The sequence below is a fragment of the Camellia sinensis genome, chromosome 6 (assembly GCF_055761805.1).
Source record: "Camellia sinensis isolate YWXY chromosome 6, ASM5576180v1, whole genome shotgun sequence".
NCBI classification, from domain to species: Eukaryota; Viridiplantae; Streptophyta; class Magnoliopsida; order Ericales; family Theaceae; genus Camellia; species Camellia sinensis.
Genome location: NC_138966.1, coordinates 156017736 through 156034715, shown reverse-complemented (window position 1 = coordinate 156034715; position 16980 = coordinate 156017736). Strand labels below are relative to the sequence as shown.

Here is a 16980-nt window from a genome sequence, read left to right as displayed (position 1 = left end):
ATTTGTCTCTCCTATTTGATGTATATGTATGGTTGTCTGAGTTCGTCTGATATTATAACCATACATGTGTACAAAGGTTTGATGTTGGGTTTGATGTCCTTGAGAAATGTTACAAGAAACATAACAAATACATAAGCAGAATAAGGATATTGGACAATACATGTGTACAAGGAACATAACATCACGTGTACAAGGAACATAACAAATACATAAGCAAAATAAATTTAGAAGTTAGGGACTCATATTTATTTTTGTTATTACTACTATGTGGCAGTAGGGACTTATATTTATTTTTGTTATTACTACATGTGTACAAATACATAACAAATACATAATCTAGAAGTTAGGGACTTACATTTATTTTTGTTATTACTACTATGTGGTAGTAGGGAATGATTCAATGTCAAATGAGTAATGCTAGAGTGACCGCATTTGGATGAAACATTACATTGAACTCACCACATCAAATGAAAGGGTTTTTTAAAATGTAATCACCAGAGCATCACTCATGTCAAATATGTACCTGGGTCCCAGGCTTATACTTATTTTGGGGATGTTCTAAACTTTTACTCCTGTAGGATTTGGTTTTGGTTACCATTGGAAAAACATTTATTCATGTTGAGTTCTAGTGCCTCATCTTAGTTCATGTGATTTTGAAAATGGCAGGTCAGCCACAGAGGCACCTACTTCAACGTGGTTGGAGTGTCTTTGTAAGCTCTAAAAGGCTTGTTGCCGGGGATGCTTTTATATTTTTAAGGTGTGCAAATCATCTTTACATTTTTCACATTCCAAGTTAGCTACTCGTTACTGACTTATGGAATGATTTTAACATGGGACTTTTAGAGGTGAGAATGGGGAACTTCGTGTTGGAGTAAGACGAGCCATGAGACAGCAGGCTAATATTCCGTCATCTGTCATATCCAGTCACAACATGCATACATGACAGGAACATTTTTCACAGTCTATTACAAGCCGAGGTTTGTGTCTTATACTAGATATTCACTTCAAGGATGAAATTGCACTAAAGAAAACTTGTTGGATGGTTCAGAATTTAAGGTTTGGCTGAGTGCAAGTTATGACAGTTCATTAAGATATTTTCCATCATCTCATTCACCCATCCATCTCTTTTTTCTCTTTCTTGGATTGACTTGCAATTATGTAACTGTAAGGATTGTGAGAAGTGTTTGGGTTGGGTTGACTATTGTTTAGTATTAAGCGTATGTGCCGGTTTAGAATTAACTTTTAATTACTAAATACTTGAATTGAATAGCTTTCTATAGTGTTGAAATGTGATCTGCCACACTAGGTTCAAGCCTTCATTATGTGGCAGACTACTACATTAATTTGCTTCTCTAAATCACCTATGTATTGTTAAAACAGGGAAATGAGATAACAAATATGAAATTACTTGCGTTTCTTGTATTTTCTGTTAACTAATTCTTTATTACAGGACAAGCCCTGCTGAGTTTATTGTTCCATTTGATCAATACATGGAATCTGTCAAGAGTAATTATTCTGTAGGGATAAGGTTCAAAATGAGATTTGAAGGTGAAGAAGCTCCAAAACAGAGGTATGGTTACTGCATGTCGGCATTTTTTATGCTGATTTCTTGGCATTGCAGGGACTTCTGAAAACTGATTGTTTTTAGATGCTTCTCATAGTGTAATATTTGAGCCTTCATTATTTAGAAAACATATTATTCATATAATTTATTGATGAATTGAAGGTTTATTGGAACCATTATTGGGATTGAAGATGCTGACACCAAAAGATGGGCAGAATCTAAATGGAGATGCCTCAAGGTAGTATTTTTTCTTTAGTACATAAGGTGTTGCCAATAGTATTGCATACTGAAGACTATATGTCATGGTTTTTGACGGTACGGTGGGATGAGAATTCTGCCATTCCTAGTCTGGAGAGAGTCTCACCCTGGAAAATAGAACCTGCTTTGACTACAGCTGCACTAAATCCCCTTCCCATGCCCAGACTAAAAAGGCCTCTGTCAAGTATGGTGCCCTCTTCCCGACTCCTCTGTTCTTACAAGGGAAGGTATGGTCCCCACCTGAGTTGCAGAGTCTGTTGACAGACTAATCTTTCTTCAGCTTTCATGTGTGTTTTTTTGTAAAAGTCCATCATAGATTATGGATCTTGAATGTTCGTATTTTGAATTAGGTTCATCTAAGATGACAATAGATATAACAACCCTCATTTTGACTTAGTCATACTTGCATATATTTATGGATGATCTTGTATTATTATGTGTACTTGCAAACCTTGTCTTGTTTTGCTTGAATGATTGCTTGCATGCTTTGCTCTTGACTGGTGTGTTGTCGAGGTCATCTTAAGCCTAGTCACCTTCGAGACCTTTATCACTTAGAACTATCCTGGAACCCCGTTTGGTTGACCTCCACTTTCACCCTGGTATATTGGCCGAGATGTCACCATCTGGGCCGAGGTTCGCGTCGCCTAGGCCGAGATATGCATCATCTGGGCCGAGATGTTAATATCTAGGCGTTCTAGATCCTTGATCCTTACATGAGTGATTTTGTTCCTGGATTGGTATGACCTAGACCGAGGTGTGGCACATCTAGGCCAAGGTGTGGCACAGCTTAGTCAAGTGTTTTCCTTCCAAGCCGATGTCATTGTTACCCTACTTGCCGAAGCTTTGCCCTTAGCCGAAGTCATCACTTGCCGGAGTACCCTTGTTGTTTAGCTTGTTGAGTACACTTTGTCTTGGTCTTGTCTTGTCAAGTCAGTCACCTTTTCGAGTTGAGCCAACCAGTCGATGCCACGTGTCCCGACAGGGGGATTAAGTCAGTGATTGTCATGAGGAGCATACCTTTTTGTATCAATCTTGCCTTTTGGAGAGAGAAACTCTATGAAGAAGAAGGGGAAGTTGAGCTAGAGAGAATGAACTTCCAAGTTTGATCGTTGGAGCTTGAGCCGTTAGATTCGAGATTTGAGGTTAGAATCTTAACCTATTCTTGTTGTTCTTATTCATCTTCTAGTTGCATTGCACGATCAAACCTGTTCTACACACCATTTATCGATTTAAAGTTGGTTTTAGAAAGAGAAAACGGTTTTTATGTGTTTTTGAAGAAAAACCTCGTTTGATCCGAAAGTTTGCATTAAGGCTCATGTTTTGGTGTTTGTTTTGATAAGATCCTTGAGTGTGGGTACCCAGGTCCATGTTTTGAAATTATAGCATGAAATCTCAGCTTTTGTAATAGCAAGTTTTGATCTTTGCGTTCATCTTCTTCATACTCATGTTCTTCATGTTTATCAAGAGGGAAACCCAGATTTTCCTGACTTCGCTTTTGAATGTGGCCATCAAGGCTACACCTCGGCAAGAAGGTATGGGACCTCGGCCTAGACCTGGTAGTTGCCCAGCGTGTTTTTCCAAAGATAAGAAACTGTGTTTCGATTTGATTGACTTAGTTTTTGAAGGATGCCGAGGTCATTTGCATGTAAGCTAGACTTGTTTTGAGTAGTGCATTCAATAGACTTTGCCATGCGTTTGTAGGACTTGGACTTGCCTTGACCCCGACATTTGAAGAACTAGGTGAGTGGTATTTTTAATAAAGCTATGTTATACGTTTTGATAAAGACTTTGCTTCGCTTTGTTTTGAAAGTGTTTGTTAAGCATGAATAATTGTCCCTGTTTTGTATATCAAGTATGATCTTGTCTTGATGACCTTCTCGGAAAGTCCCTTGTGCTGGAGGACTCTAAACTTTCGCAGCACATCTCGTTTGAAAGTCCCTTGTGCTAGAGGACTCTAAACTTTCGCAGCACATCTTGTTTTGAAAGTCCCTTGTGCTGGAGGACTCTAAACTTTTGCAGCGCCCTTGATTTGTACTCTAGTGTTAAAGGGCTACGGGCCTTTGTAACATAGGTCCCTCGTGCTGGAGGACTCTAAACTTTCGCAGCACATCTTGCCTTGAAAGTCCCTTGTGCTAGAGGACTCTAAACTTTTGTAGCACCAATGTTTGAGATGCCTCTCTTGCTTCGTCTTGTTTGCCACAGACGGTTTACCGCGCGGATACGTTTGCCGGAATGTTATTATTTGTAATATGTGATGCTAGTAAGTGTCCCTTGAAACTTTGAAGATCTGTTAGATGGACGAGGTCCATTCCTTGTTATATATACAGTTTTGTCTTGTATTGTTTTGATAGGACTTCGGCTATTATTCATGCAGACCCCTTTATTATTTATACCATTCACTGAGTATCCAAGCTCACCCTCTCTATATATATGTAGGTGATGAGCAAGAAGGCAGTGACGCCTAGATGTGATTCTGGAGCTTATTTTGGATTTTGATTATGTCGGCCTAACTTGTAATTACGTCGGCAGTCTTGAAAATTATGCTTCTCGATTTGTAATACTTGTATGTCGCATATGTTGGGTTGAGAAGCGTTTTGATCAAGATGCGTATTTTGTATACATGTTATGTCGGCAGTGAGGATGTCGGCAATTCTGAAGATTTTGCTTCTAGCTGTATTTCATGTATTTTGTTCATGACGGCTTGTGAAGCCCTTTCGTTAATATGAAAGATGTATTTTGTACCTTGTTTCGTTTGTAATTGAGTTGTAACCCATCTGCAGATGATTGCTATCTCATTTGACTTATGCACAGCTCTTATGGACTAATCTGGTTGTATAAATCGCTTCCGTACTCGTTAGCCCCATATAATTGTACTCTGATTGTGTGTGAATTTTGTTAGTTGGCCTTCGGTAATCTCAGATTACTGGCCATCACGGCACCAAACTACTAGGGGCGGTTTGGGGTCGTGATAGAATGGTATCAGAGCACAAGTTCCTCAGTATACGTTATTCACACACTTTGAGTCCTAAAGAGCATTGGATTTCCCCTTAGAAGGAAGTTAGAATTGCATCATATTGCTTGCTATGTGAACAAGTTGTACATTGTCTCGGCATGCTTAACTGTTACTCGCCTACGTGATTATTTGCTCATTTTGTTTTAAAGCCACATTTTTGCATACTCATAGCATCATGAGGAGAGGTAGACCTCCAGTTGGCCGAGATCAGTCGGAGGACAGAATAGACAGACTGGAGAGGCTAGTTGAGGGTTTGGCCCGCGAGTTAAGGCAGACAAGACAGCAGTACGCTAGTGCAACATCGACTCAGGCCGAGCAGACAAGCGGCCGGAATGCAGTTCCACCTCCACCCCCTCCAGTACCGCAAGTGCCCCCACAGCTAGCTTTATATGGGGATGGCACGATAGCCTTGATTAGAGAGTTTAAGAAAATGAAACCGCCGAGATTCCAAGAGGGTATAGAGCCGATGAAAGCCGAAGCATGGGTTTTGGAAATGGAAAAGCTGTTCGAGATCTTTCCCAGCACCGACACCCAGAAGGTGACATTAGCAGCCTTTACACTAGATGATGACGCCCGCAGGTGGTGGATGATGGTTCGAGAAAGCAATCCAGACTTGACCTGGACCCGATTTTTAGAATTGTTCTACACCAAGCATTTTCCCTTAAGTGTTCGGAATCGCAAGGCCACTAAGTTTCAGACTTTGACGCAAGGCAGTAGAACAGTAGCTGAATATGACCGTGCCTTTACCGAGTTGGCAAGGTACGCGCCCCACATGGTCAATGATGAATATATGAAGGCTAGGAAGTTCGAAAGTGGACTCCGTGGACCAATACAAGACCGGGTTAACATGCTTAACATGCCAACTTATGCCGGAGTGTTGGACAAAGCTATTCTAGCCGAGGCTAATTTGAACAGATACCAGGGCTCGGGAGAGAGCCAGAGGAAGAGGCAGAGTTATGACAATCGCTGGGCACAGTTTGGTACCAAGAAGAAAACGAACGTCGGCAGTTCAAGCAACCCAAGGCAAGAGAGTGGTACTAAGCCGATATGTTCCAGTTGTGGGAAGTCACATTTCGGGGTCTTTCGTCGGGCGTCTGGGGCTTGTTACAAATGTGGTGAAGTAGGTCATTTTGTGAGGGACTGTCCAAAAACGAAGGCTGGGGAAAGTAAGAAAGATGAGAATACTTCAGGCTCCGTGCAGAAAGGTAACGCTGGGAAAGGACCGATGAGACAAGGCGGAGTTTTTGCACTGGTACCAGGGGACACTCAAAATGCTGAGACAGTGGTGTCAGGTACACTTTCAATTTGCTCTCAAAATGCATATGTATTGATTGATTCGGGTTCTACGCATTCATTCATTTCTGCTAAGTTCGCCGAGAAGATTAATAGGAAAGTAGAACCCCTTGATTTTGTATTATCTGTATCTACTCCATCTGGGAGATCTATGAATGTTGCTTCCATCTATCGAGCATGTGTTGTTATGATTGGGAATGTTGAACTGTTAGCTGACTTAATGCCATTGGACATGACTCATTTTGATGTTATATTGGGGATGGATTGGTTAGTGGCAAATCACGCATCCATAAATTGTGTTTCTAAGAGTGTCACGTTAAAACCCCCAAACTTAGCCGAGGTCACGTTTCATGGAAAATGTGTAGTATTCCCACCTTACTTAATTTCATCCATGAAAGCCTATAGGTTGATCCAAAAAGGGTGTCAAGGTTATCTGTGTAGCATATTAAGCAATTTGAATGGAAGTGTGGAGTTAGCCGACGTCCCAGTTGTCAATGAATTCCCCGACGTCTTTCCAAATGATTTGCCTGGTCACTTAGTGGATAGAGAGGTAGAGTTTGCTGTTGACATCATATCGGGAACCCAGCCCATCTCTAAAACACCCTATAGGATGGCCCCCACCGAGCTTAAGGAATTGAAACTTCAACTACAAGAGTTGCTAGATAAGGGTTTTATTAGGCCGAGCACTTCACCCTAGGGAGCACCCGTCTTGTTTGTTAAGAAGAAGGATGGTACACTTCGTCTTTGTATTGATTACCGGGAACTGAATAAGGTAACCATTAAGAATAAGTACCCGTTGCCGAGGATAGACGATTTGTTTGACCAGTTGCAAGGAGCACGAGTCTTTTCCAAAATTGACCTTAGGTCGGGTTATCATCAGCTTAAGGTTAAAGCCGAGGATGTCGAGAAGACCGCTTTTCGGACGAGGCATGGCCACTACGAGTTTTTAGTGATGCTTTTTGGAGTGACCAATGCCCCTGCAGCCTTTATGGATTTGATGAACAGAGTCTTTAAGCCATATCTGGATGAGTTTGTGGCTGTCCTCATCGATGACATATTGATCTACTCTAAGAGTAAAGCCGAACACGAGGAGCATTTGAGGCTTACCTTATAGACTTTGAGGGATCGGAAATTGTATGCTAAATTTAACAAGTGTGAGTTTTGGCTTTCCACTGTTTCATTTTTGGGTCATGTAATTAATGAAGAGGGTATTTCGGTCGATCCTAGTAAAATTGAAGCCGTGGTGAATTGGCCGAGGCCGACTAATGTGTCCGAGGTTCGTAGTTTTCTGCGATTGGCTGGTTATTACAGAAAATTCGTAAAGGATTTCTCAAGAATTGCAATTCCGTTAACACAACTGACTAAGAAGGGAGTGGCTTACGAATGGACTAAGGATAGAGAAGCAGCCTTCTAGGAGTTGAAGACGAAGTTAGTCGCAGCACCAATTCTCGTACTACCATCAGGTAATGAAGAGTTCCATGTCTACAGTGATGCTTCGCATAAGGGTCTGGGTTGTGTATTAATGCAAAAAGGTAGGGTTATAGCATATGCCTCTCGCCAGTTGAAGCCACATGAAAAGAACTATCCCACCCATGATCTAGAATTAGCAGCTGTGGTATTTGCTTTGAAGATTTGGCGTCATTACTTGTAAGGAGCTTCTTGCCAGGTTTTTACGGATCATAAGAGCTTAAAGTACTTGTTCACTCAGAAGGAATTGAATATGAGGCAGAGAAGATGGCTTGAGTTGTTGAAAGATTACGATATGCAAATCCAATATCATCCAGGTAAAGCTAACACCGTAGCCGATGCTTTGAGCAGAAAGATGGTTGGAAATTTGGCATGTCTAACCGCAATCTTAGTGGAGCCGACTATTGTTGAGGAAGTAAAGACAAGACAAATGGAGGATGAATTCTTCAAGAAGGTAGCCGATGAGATTATCTCGAAGCCGAGATCAGGATATACCATAGAAAATCAAGTGCTCAAGTTTGAAGGGAGATTGTGTGTAGCCGACATTCCAGAGTTAAAAAGGAAAATTTTACAGGAAGCTCATGGTTCCAAGTTTGCTGTTCACCTCGGGAACACCAAGATGTATTAGGATGTGAAGCAGACGTTTTGGTGGCCGAACATGAAAGGAGAGATAGCCGAGTTCGTGTCGCAGTGTCTGTACTGTCAACAAGTGAAAGCAGAACATCAAAGGCCAGCAGGACTTCTTCAACCTTTACCGATTCCTGAGTGGAAATGGGAGCACATCTCCATGGACTTTGTGGTTGGTTTGCCGAAGACACAAAAGGGTATGGATTCGATTTGGGTTATCGTGGATAGACTAACTAAGTCAGCGCACTGCTTGCCTGTTAAGACCACCTTCAACGCCGATAAACTTGCTTTGTTGTATGTGAATGAGATTGTTAGACTTCATGGAGTGCCGATGTCAATTGTGTCAGACCGAGATCCGAAGTTGGTTTCCAGATTTTGGCAGAGCCTACAAAGAGCTTTCGGAGCCGAGTTGCGGTTTAGCACGGCTTTTCATCCCCAGACTGATGGGCAAACAGAGAGGACGATTCAGACACTTGAAGATATGCTTAGACTATGTGTATTGGACCTCCAAGGAAGTTGGGGAGTACATTTGCCTTTGGTGGAATTTACCTACAACAACAGCTATCAAGCTAGCATTGGTATGCCGCCGTATGAGGCACTGTATGGAAGAAAGTGCAGGTCGCCGATATGTTGGACCGAGGTAGGAGACAAAGCTCTGCTTGGTCCCGAGTTAATTCAAGTAACAACTGAGAAGATTAAGCTCATTCAGCAAAGGATCAAAACCGCACAGAGTCGACAAAAGAGTTATGCCGACCAGAGAAGAAAAGAGCTAGAATTTGAAGTCGGGGACCATGTGTTCCTAAAGATTTCGCAGATGAAAGGAGTTACAAGATTTGGGAAGAAGGGTAAGTTAGCACCCCGTTACATCGGGCCTTTTGAAATTCTTGAGAAGATTAACCTCGCTGCCTACAGACTTGCTTTGCTGCTGGGATTGAGCCAAGTCCATAATGTATTTCATGTTTCGATGTTGAGGAAATATATTCGAGATCCGCTTCATGTGATCGACTATTTCGGAATTGTAATTAATGAAGATTTAGGCTACGAAGAGAAGCCGATACAGATTGTCGATAGGCATGTGAAGCAGTTGAGAAGCAAGTCGATACTAATGGTGAAAGTTGAATGGAAGGAGCATTACGGGGAGGATGCTACGTGGGAATTGGAAGAGGAAATGAAAGTCCGACATCCAAAATTGTTTTTGGAACAAGGTAACTCAAGTTTGGGGACCAAACTTCTTTAAAGGGGGTAGGATGTAACAACCCTCATTTTGACTTAGTCATACTTGCATATATTTATGGATGATCTTGTATTATTATGTGCACTTGCAAACCTTTTCTTGTTTTACTTGAATGATTGCTTGCATGCTTTGCTCTTGATTGGTGTGTTGCCGAGGTCATCTTAAGCCTAGTCACCTTCGAGACCTTTATCACTTAGAACTATCCTGGAACCCCTTTTGGTTGACCTCCACCTTCACCCTGGCATGTTGGCCGAGATGTCACCATCTGGGCCGAGGTTTGCGTCGCCTAGGCCGAGATGTTAATATCTAGGCGTTCTAGATCCTTGATCCTTACATGAGTGATTTTGTTCCTAGATTGGTATGACCTAGACCGAGGTGTGGCACATCTAGGCCAAGGTGTGGCACAGCTTAGTCAAGTGTTGTCCTTCCAAGCCGATGTCATTGTTACCCTGCTTGCCGAAGCTTTGCCCTTAGCCGAAGTCATCACTTGCCGGAGTACCCTTGTTGTTTAGCTTGTTGAGTACACTTTGTCTTGGTCTTGTCTTGTCAAGTCAGTCACCTTTTCGAGTTGAGCCAACCAGCCGATGCCACGTGTCCCGACAGGGGGATTAAGTCAGTGATTGTCGTGAGGAGCATACCTTTTTGTATCAATCTTGCCTTTTAGAGAGAGAAACTCTATGAAGAAGAAGGGGAAGTTGAGCTAGAGAGAATGAACTTCCAAGTTTGATCGTTGGAGCTTGAGCCGTTAGATTCGAGATTTGAGGTTAGAATCTTAACCTATTCTTATTGTTCTTATTCATCTTCTAGCTGCATTGCACGATCAAACCTGTTCTACACACCATTCATCGATTTAAAGTTGGTTTTAGAAAGAGAAAACGATTTTTATGTGTTTTTGAAGAAAAGCCTCGTTTGATCCGAAAGTTTGCATTAAGGCCCATGCTTTGGTGTTTGTTTTGATAAGATCGTTGAGTGTGGGTACCCAGGTCCATGTTTTGAAATTATAGCATGAAATCTCAGCTTTTGTAATAGCAAGTTTTGATCTTTGCGTTTATCTTCTTCATACTCATGTTCTTCATGTTTATCAAGAGGGAAACCCAGATTTTCCCGACTTCGCTTTTGAATGTGGCCATCTAGGCTACACCTCAGCAAGGAGGTGTGGGACCTCGGCCTAGACCTGGTAGTTGCCCAGTGTGTTTTTCCAAAGATAAGAAACTGTGTTTCGATTTGATTGACTTAGTTTTTGAAGGATGCCGAGGTCATTTGCATGTAAGCTAGACTTGTTTTGAGTAGTGCATTCAATAGACTTTGCCATGCGTTTGTAGGACTTGGACTTGCCTTGACCCCGACATTTGAAGAACTAGGTGAGTGGTATTTTTAATAAAGCTATGTTATACGTTTTGATAAAGACTTTGCTTCGCTTTGTTTTGAAAGTGTTTGTTAAGCATGAATAATTGTCCCTGTTTTGTATATCAAGTATGATCTTGTCTTGATGACCTTCTTGGAAAGTCCCTTGTGCTGGAGGACTCTAAACTTTCGCAGCACATCTCGTTTGAAAGTCCCTTGTGCTGGAGGACTCTAAACTTTCGCAGCACATCTTGTTTTGAAAGTCCCTTGTGCTGGAGGACTCTAAACTTTTGCAGCGCCCTTGATTTGTACTCTAGTGTTAAAGGGCTACGAGCCTTTGTAACATAGGTCCCTCGTGCTGGAGGACTCTAAACTTTCGCAGCACATCTTGCCTTGAAAGTCCCTTGTGCTAGAGGACTCTAAACTTTTGTAGCACCCATGTTTGAGATGCCTCTCTTGCTTCGTCTTGTTTGCCACGGACGGTTTACCACGTGGATACGTTTGCCGGAATGTTATTATTTGTAATATGTGATGCTAGTAAGTGTCCCTTGAAACTTTGAAGATCTATTAGATGGACGAGGTCCATTCCTTGTTATATATACAGTTTTGTCTTGTATTGTTTTGATAGGACTTCGGCTATTATCCATGCAGACCCCTTTATTATTTATACCATTCATTGCGTATCCAAGCTCACCCTCTCTATATATATGTAGGTGATGGCAAGAAGGCGGTGACGCCTAGATGTGATTCTGGAGCTTATTTTGGATTTTGATTATGTCGGCCTAACTTGTAATTACGTCAGCAGTCTTGAAAATTATGCTTCTCGATTTGTAATACTTGTATGTCGCATACGTCGGCTTGAGAAGCCTTTTGATCAAGATGCGTATTTTGTATACATGTTATGTCGGCAGTGAGGATGTCGGCAATTCTGAAGATTTTGTTTCTAGCTGTATTTCATGTATTTTGTTCATGACGGCTTGTGAAGCCCTTTCGTTAATATGAAAGATGTATTTTGTACCTTGTTTCGTTTGTAATTGAGTTGTAACCCATCTGCAGATGATTGCTATCTCATTTGACTTATGCACAGCTCTTATGGACTAATCTGGTTGTATAAATCGCTTCCGTACTCGTTAGCCCCATATAATTGTACTCTGATTGTGTGTGAATTTTGTTAGTTGGCCTTCGGTAATCTCAGATTACTGGTCATCACGGCACCAAACTACTAGGGGCGGTTTGGGGTCGTGACAATAGACCCTTCACCAGTAAATGGATTTTCAAGGGTCTTGCATTGTCAAGAATTTTCGGCCTTGAGAGGCACTTTTGCAGAGAGTAACTAATTGGATTCTATTGAAAAGCTAGTTGTATGGCCACCATTGACATGGTGTCTCCTTCACAAAAATATGGATCAGACAAATGGCTGTCCTCAGTGAGGCATGAATCAACCTTCACAGATCTATTTTCAGGTTTTGGGGCCCAAACCAACTCCTCCCACGAGTCGATAAAAGTCAATTTACTAGATCGGGAAGGCAAGTTCAATTTTCTTGCTAGAAATTGGTCTGTAACACCTTCAGCCCTCTCACTCAGCTTGTTAGATTCTATCATGAAAGCTCATGTGCAAAGCAGTGATGTACCTTATCATTCACGAGATGTCAGATATGGTGGTTTTACTGAGTATTCCTTGATTCCTGGTCAAAAACCCGAGCAGCATCAAGGAAATTGGTAGAGGTAACCACCACTTCAATCATATCTTCATATTCCCACTCAGTCAAGAGGGCTAATTCCTCGGCCTGTACTGGTACAACAACCTGAAGCAGTGAAACCTAAAGATGGGAATTGCAGACTCTTTGGTATATCACACATCAGTAATCATGTAACCACGGAGCTAGCACACTCACATAAAACTACTATTGAAACTGATCAAAAGTCTGAACAAATAAAGGGTGTAAATGTGGTGGATCAACCACTTCCTAGTGTTGAGCAAGAAAAACCATCCCAAATGTGTCAGCCACTTGTGAGGGACTGCCTTGGGAAAGTCCAGGGTGGTTCAACAAGGAGTTGTACCAAGGTCCGCACGTATTTATTTGCATATATTTGGTTTGTAATGCCATGATCATTCTGGGTACTGTTAAATTAATTTGCTTGAATGAATGTTGTGATGATTTCAGGTTCATAAGCGGGGGATTGCTCTCTGTAGGTCTGTGGACCTTACAAAGTTCAGTAACTATGAAGAGTTGATTGCTGAGCTGGATCAATTATTCGAATTTAATGGTGAATTGAAGGCACGGAACAAGAATTGTTTTGTAATACCCCTGTTCCGTAATATGTTAATTGGTCCTTAACATGATGTGATTATGTATTTTGATATGATTTTGTGTTCCACTATGTGAAAATATGTGGTTTGAAGTTCTATCTGTTCACCGTAGGAATATCTGTTTGAATAATCAGCTTTGGAAATTTAATTGAGGGCCTTATCGGCCACAGAACCCGAAATCGATTACGCCATTGTAGTTGGCATAATTTTTAGAGCCTACGGTGAAATTTAATTGAAAATTGATTCTAGTCAATTTAAACTGATTGAAATGATAAATTAAGTACCCCATTATTTTATATTATTATATTGACTTAGTGGGACTTAATATATTTGAGCACTACACCTTATTTCTCTCCCTTATCTTATTTTGGCTGATTCTTGAACTCAATTTGAGAGGGAGAGCCGACTATAGGGAGGGAGAAAGAGGGATTATGCAACTTTGGTCTTGAAACTTGGAGATTGGAAGTCTAATTCAAGATTTGATCATAGATTGTGAGGATCAAGCTCCTAGGTGAGTGATTCTTGGATTATAATTGTAATTTTGTGCATGTCCAAGCTATCTTGGTGATCAAGAACAAGATTGTAATGAAGTTGAGTTGTGTTTGTTGAATTGAAGCTTAATATGTGCATGCATGTAAGAAATACTTTGAAATTTGCATGTTTGAGCACAAATGTGTATAACCCATGTGAAATATTAAAGGAAACTCATGTCTTGATCACCATTTGTGTTATCTAAGTTGAGAATGTGGCTAATCCATCACATGCATGTACAAATTGAGAAGATATGAGCTTTGAATGCATGAAAGGGTTACATTGGTAATGAGTTGGTGGAAAATGAGCCATGCATGTAAATAAATTATGAAATTGAGCTTCAATATGTTGTAATTCTATGTTTGTACCATGTTAGTATATGATTATGTGATGTTTGGGCCGAAATCATGCATTTAGAGCCTTTGAATGTCGAGATGAAGCTCAAGAACTCAATCTGGAAAAACCCAGATTTTTGATGTCTGCTCGAGCGGGTTAAGTGACGCTCGAGCGAAGAAATCGAGCTCCCAGCATTTTCTGCAAACATGGTTCCCGCTCGAGCGTGGAAGTCGACGCTCGAGCGTGGGAGCTATTTTGACAGGCCTTCCGCTCGAGCGCCCAATTTAACGCTCGAGCGTATTTTTCATGCAACCCGTACTTTTGCAGGCCTTGAGGGTCCGCTCGAGCGGGTAAATTGACGCTCGAGCGGGGACCCTAATTTCTGGAATTTTGTTCATGCGTTCTGTGTTTCGTTTTCCGTTCTCTTTCACTTGTAATCACTCTTAGGCGTATGTTAAACATTATAAATGAGTTAATGAGATAAGAATAAAACCTAAAGAGGAATATGTGAATTAAGGGACGGATTGAATTGTTAATGACCCTTTTGTGTGCATGGAATGTGTAGGGTCAAGCTCCAGGGCGAATCCACAAGCCGATCACTGTGAGTAATATCAATATTTGAATGCTTGCGAATGTCCAATTGTTTACCCCCTTTTTAGCTTTATGAATTGCTAATTGGGATTGTGGACGTAAGTCTGATATGATTACATGAATGGACCAAAGGTCGTTTTGATGTGAATGAATGGACCAAAGGTCGTTTTGAAATGAATGAATGGACCAAAGGTCGTTTTGATGTGAATGAATGGACCAAAGGTCGTTTTCATGTGAATGAATGAACCAAAGGTCGTTTTGATGTAAATGAATGGACCAAAGGTCGTCCTGATATAAATGAATGGACCAAAGGTCGTCCTGATGTAAATGAATGGACCAAAGGTCGTTTTGACACATGTGAGTGGGCCGAAGGCCGTTTTGACATGAATGAGTAGGCCGAAGGCCGTTTTGACATGAACGAGTGGGCCAAAGGCCGTTTTGACATAAATGAATTGGCCGAAGGCCATTTTGACAAAAATGAATGGGCCAAAGGCCGTTTCGACATAAGTGAATGGGCCGAAGGCCGTTTTGCCACGAATGGAAACCCAAATGGGCCAAAGGCCAGAATGTTGGAACTACAGTTACTTGATTTGCAGTTCGTATAGTCTTATATTTTTGCTAATTAGAAGTATGAATTGGGCCCAAGGCCGTTTGGAGCATGTTGTTCTACATATTGTGATGTAACTGTCATATTTGATATTATTCACTGGGCTATCGCTCACGCTCATTCATGTCTTTGTAGGTGAGCCAAGAGAAGTTCAAACCCAGCCCCAGTGAAGTCTGCCAGGAATAACATGAGTTTGGAGAGTCAGCCTTGTGTCTCACACACGAGACTCAACCTTGCCATTCTGTTATGTATTTCCATTTTGTCTTGTTGGCAAGGATCTTGTGTATATCGGTATGTAGTTGTGATATGGGTTGACTCAGTTTAGATGATCCTGTCTGTAATGAATTTTGTGAAACTGTATTTTTGACGTGGGTTATTAACATATCTGAGCATGGTGTGTTTGATGTGCATATAAGCACGGCTCTATGGACAAAGTTTTTAAATTTTTGCTTCCGTTTGGCCCCTTTACTCTGACAAGTTACGTCTGTATCGGTCTGAGGCCGTAGGTAATCACAGGATTACTGGCCGGTCATGTCCTTAACCCATAGGGGCGGATTTGGGTCGTGACATGTTTGATTGTATTCATTAATATGAGGGTGATATGATGCTTGCTGGAGATGATCCATGGCCGTAAGGACTCTTTGTGGGTTTTTTTTTTTTCATGTTCACTATGTATTAGCCATGAACTTTGTTGTCGGCTTTTGTTGTTTGTACTTGCATCTTCCATTTATTTGAATCATCCAGATGCATCAATGCAATAACCTCTTAAAGGGTATCATTCCCCGTTTGGTGCTTGCAATTGAATTTTTTTTTTTGTAGCAAACATAAATATGATTTTATTATAAAAATAATGATTAGCGACAGTAAAAAAATATTCGCTAAATTTTTTTTTTATTTTTTTTTATTTTTTTTAGGCAAAATAGTTGTTGCAAAAAGTAAGTTAAGCAGTCACAAATAGTTTGCGACTGTTAGTCGTAAAAAGTATGTCACCCCCACATTTGCGACCCCCTCATTTGCTGTCTCATGGGCCGTTGCAAAAAGTCTTTTGCGACTGTTTTTTTATTATTTGCAACGGCTTGTAGCGGTTGCAAAAAGTACTGTTTTTTAGTAGTGTTGGTACAACTTTTAGCACAATACACAGCACAACCAAAGGAAATATCTGTTTTTCTTTAAATCTATTAATACATGATCACGCTGCTGCTGCTTATTTTTTCAATTCAGAGGACTGCTAAAATTCACGACTGGCAGAAGAAGAATCTATCTATCCACTAGTTGCAATTTCAGGGGTACTGACATACTCAACAATGACCACATGATGATAATGTTCCTTGCCATGACCTCCACGTCTGCTATCACTACAGGAAATATAGATTTTAATGGTGTTTATTTAACGGCGTTTTTTAAACGCCACGGTTTCTAACATTTAACGATGTTTTATAAACGTCGCATTTTATTTTAATTAAAACGGTACCGTTTAAGGAATAGAAGTCGTTTTTGAAACGTCTTCAAATGTGTTGCAATGCTATTCCTCCCTCTCTCTCTCTTAGCTCTGTGAGAATCAAAACCCTTCTCTCTCTCTCTCTCTCTCTCTCTCTCTGTGTAAGACCTCATTTTGACTCTGGGAAACCTTCAGTCTCAGATAAACCAATCCCTCAAATCTCTCACTCACTCGATCGCTCGCTCTCTCTCTAAACCCTCCAGTCTCAGAGATTACGATTCAACCTTCTTTAGCTCGGTTTCATCCCAGATCTAATCTCAGAGTGATTTCAATTTTGAAGCTCTCTCTCTCTCTCTCTCTTTTTCT

General features: G+C 41.0%; 1 pseudogene across 1 annotated transcript; it reads left to right on the top strand.

Moving 5' to 3' along the window:
• The first annotated feature begins 659 nt into the window (after nt 1-659).
• On the top strand, nt 660-13079 carry LOC114312137 (auxin response factor 2B-like; annotated as a pseudogene). Its single transcript, XR_014333920.1, has 6 exons — nt 660-757; nt 844-977; nt 1451-1570; nt 1727-1801; nt 1879-2054; nt 12027-13079. The product of XR_014333920.1 is annotated as an auxin response factor 2B-like (transcript).
• The last annotated feature ends 3901 nt before the right edge of the window (nt 13080-16980 follow it).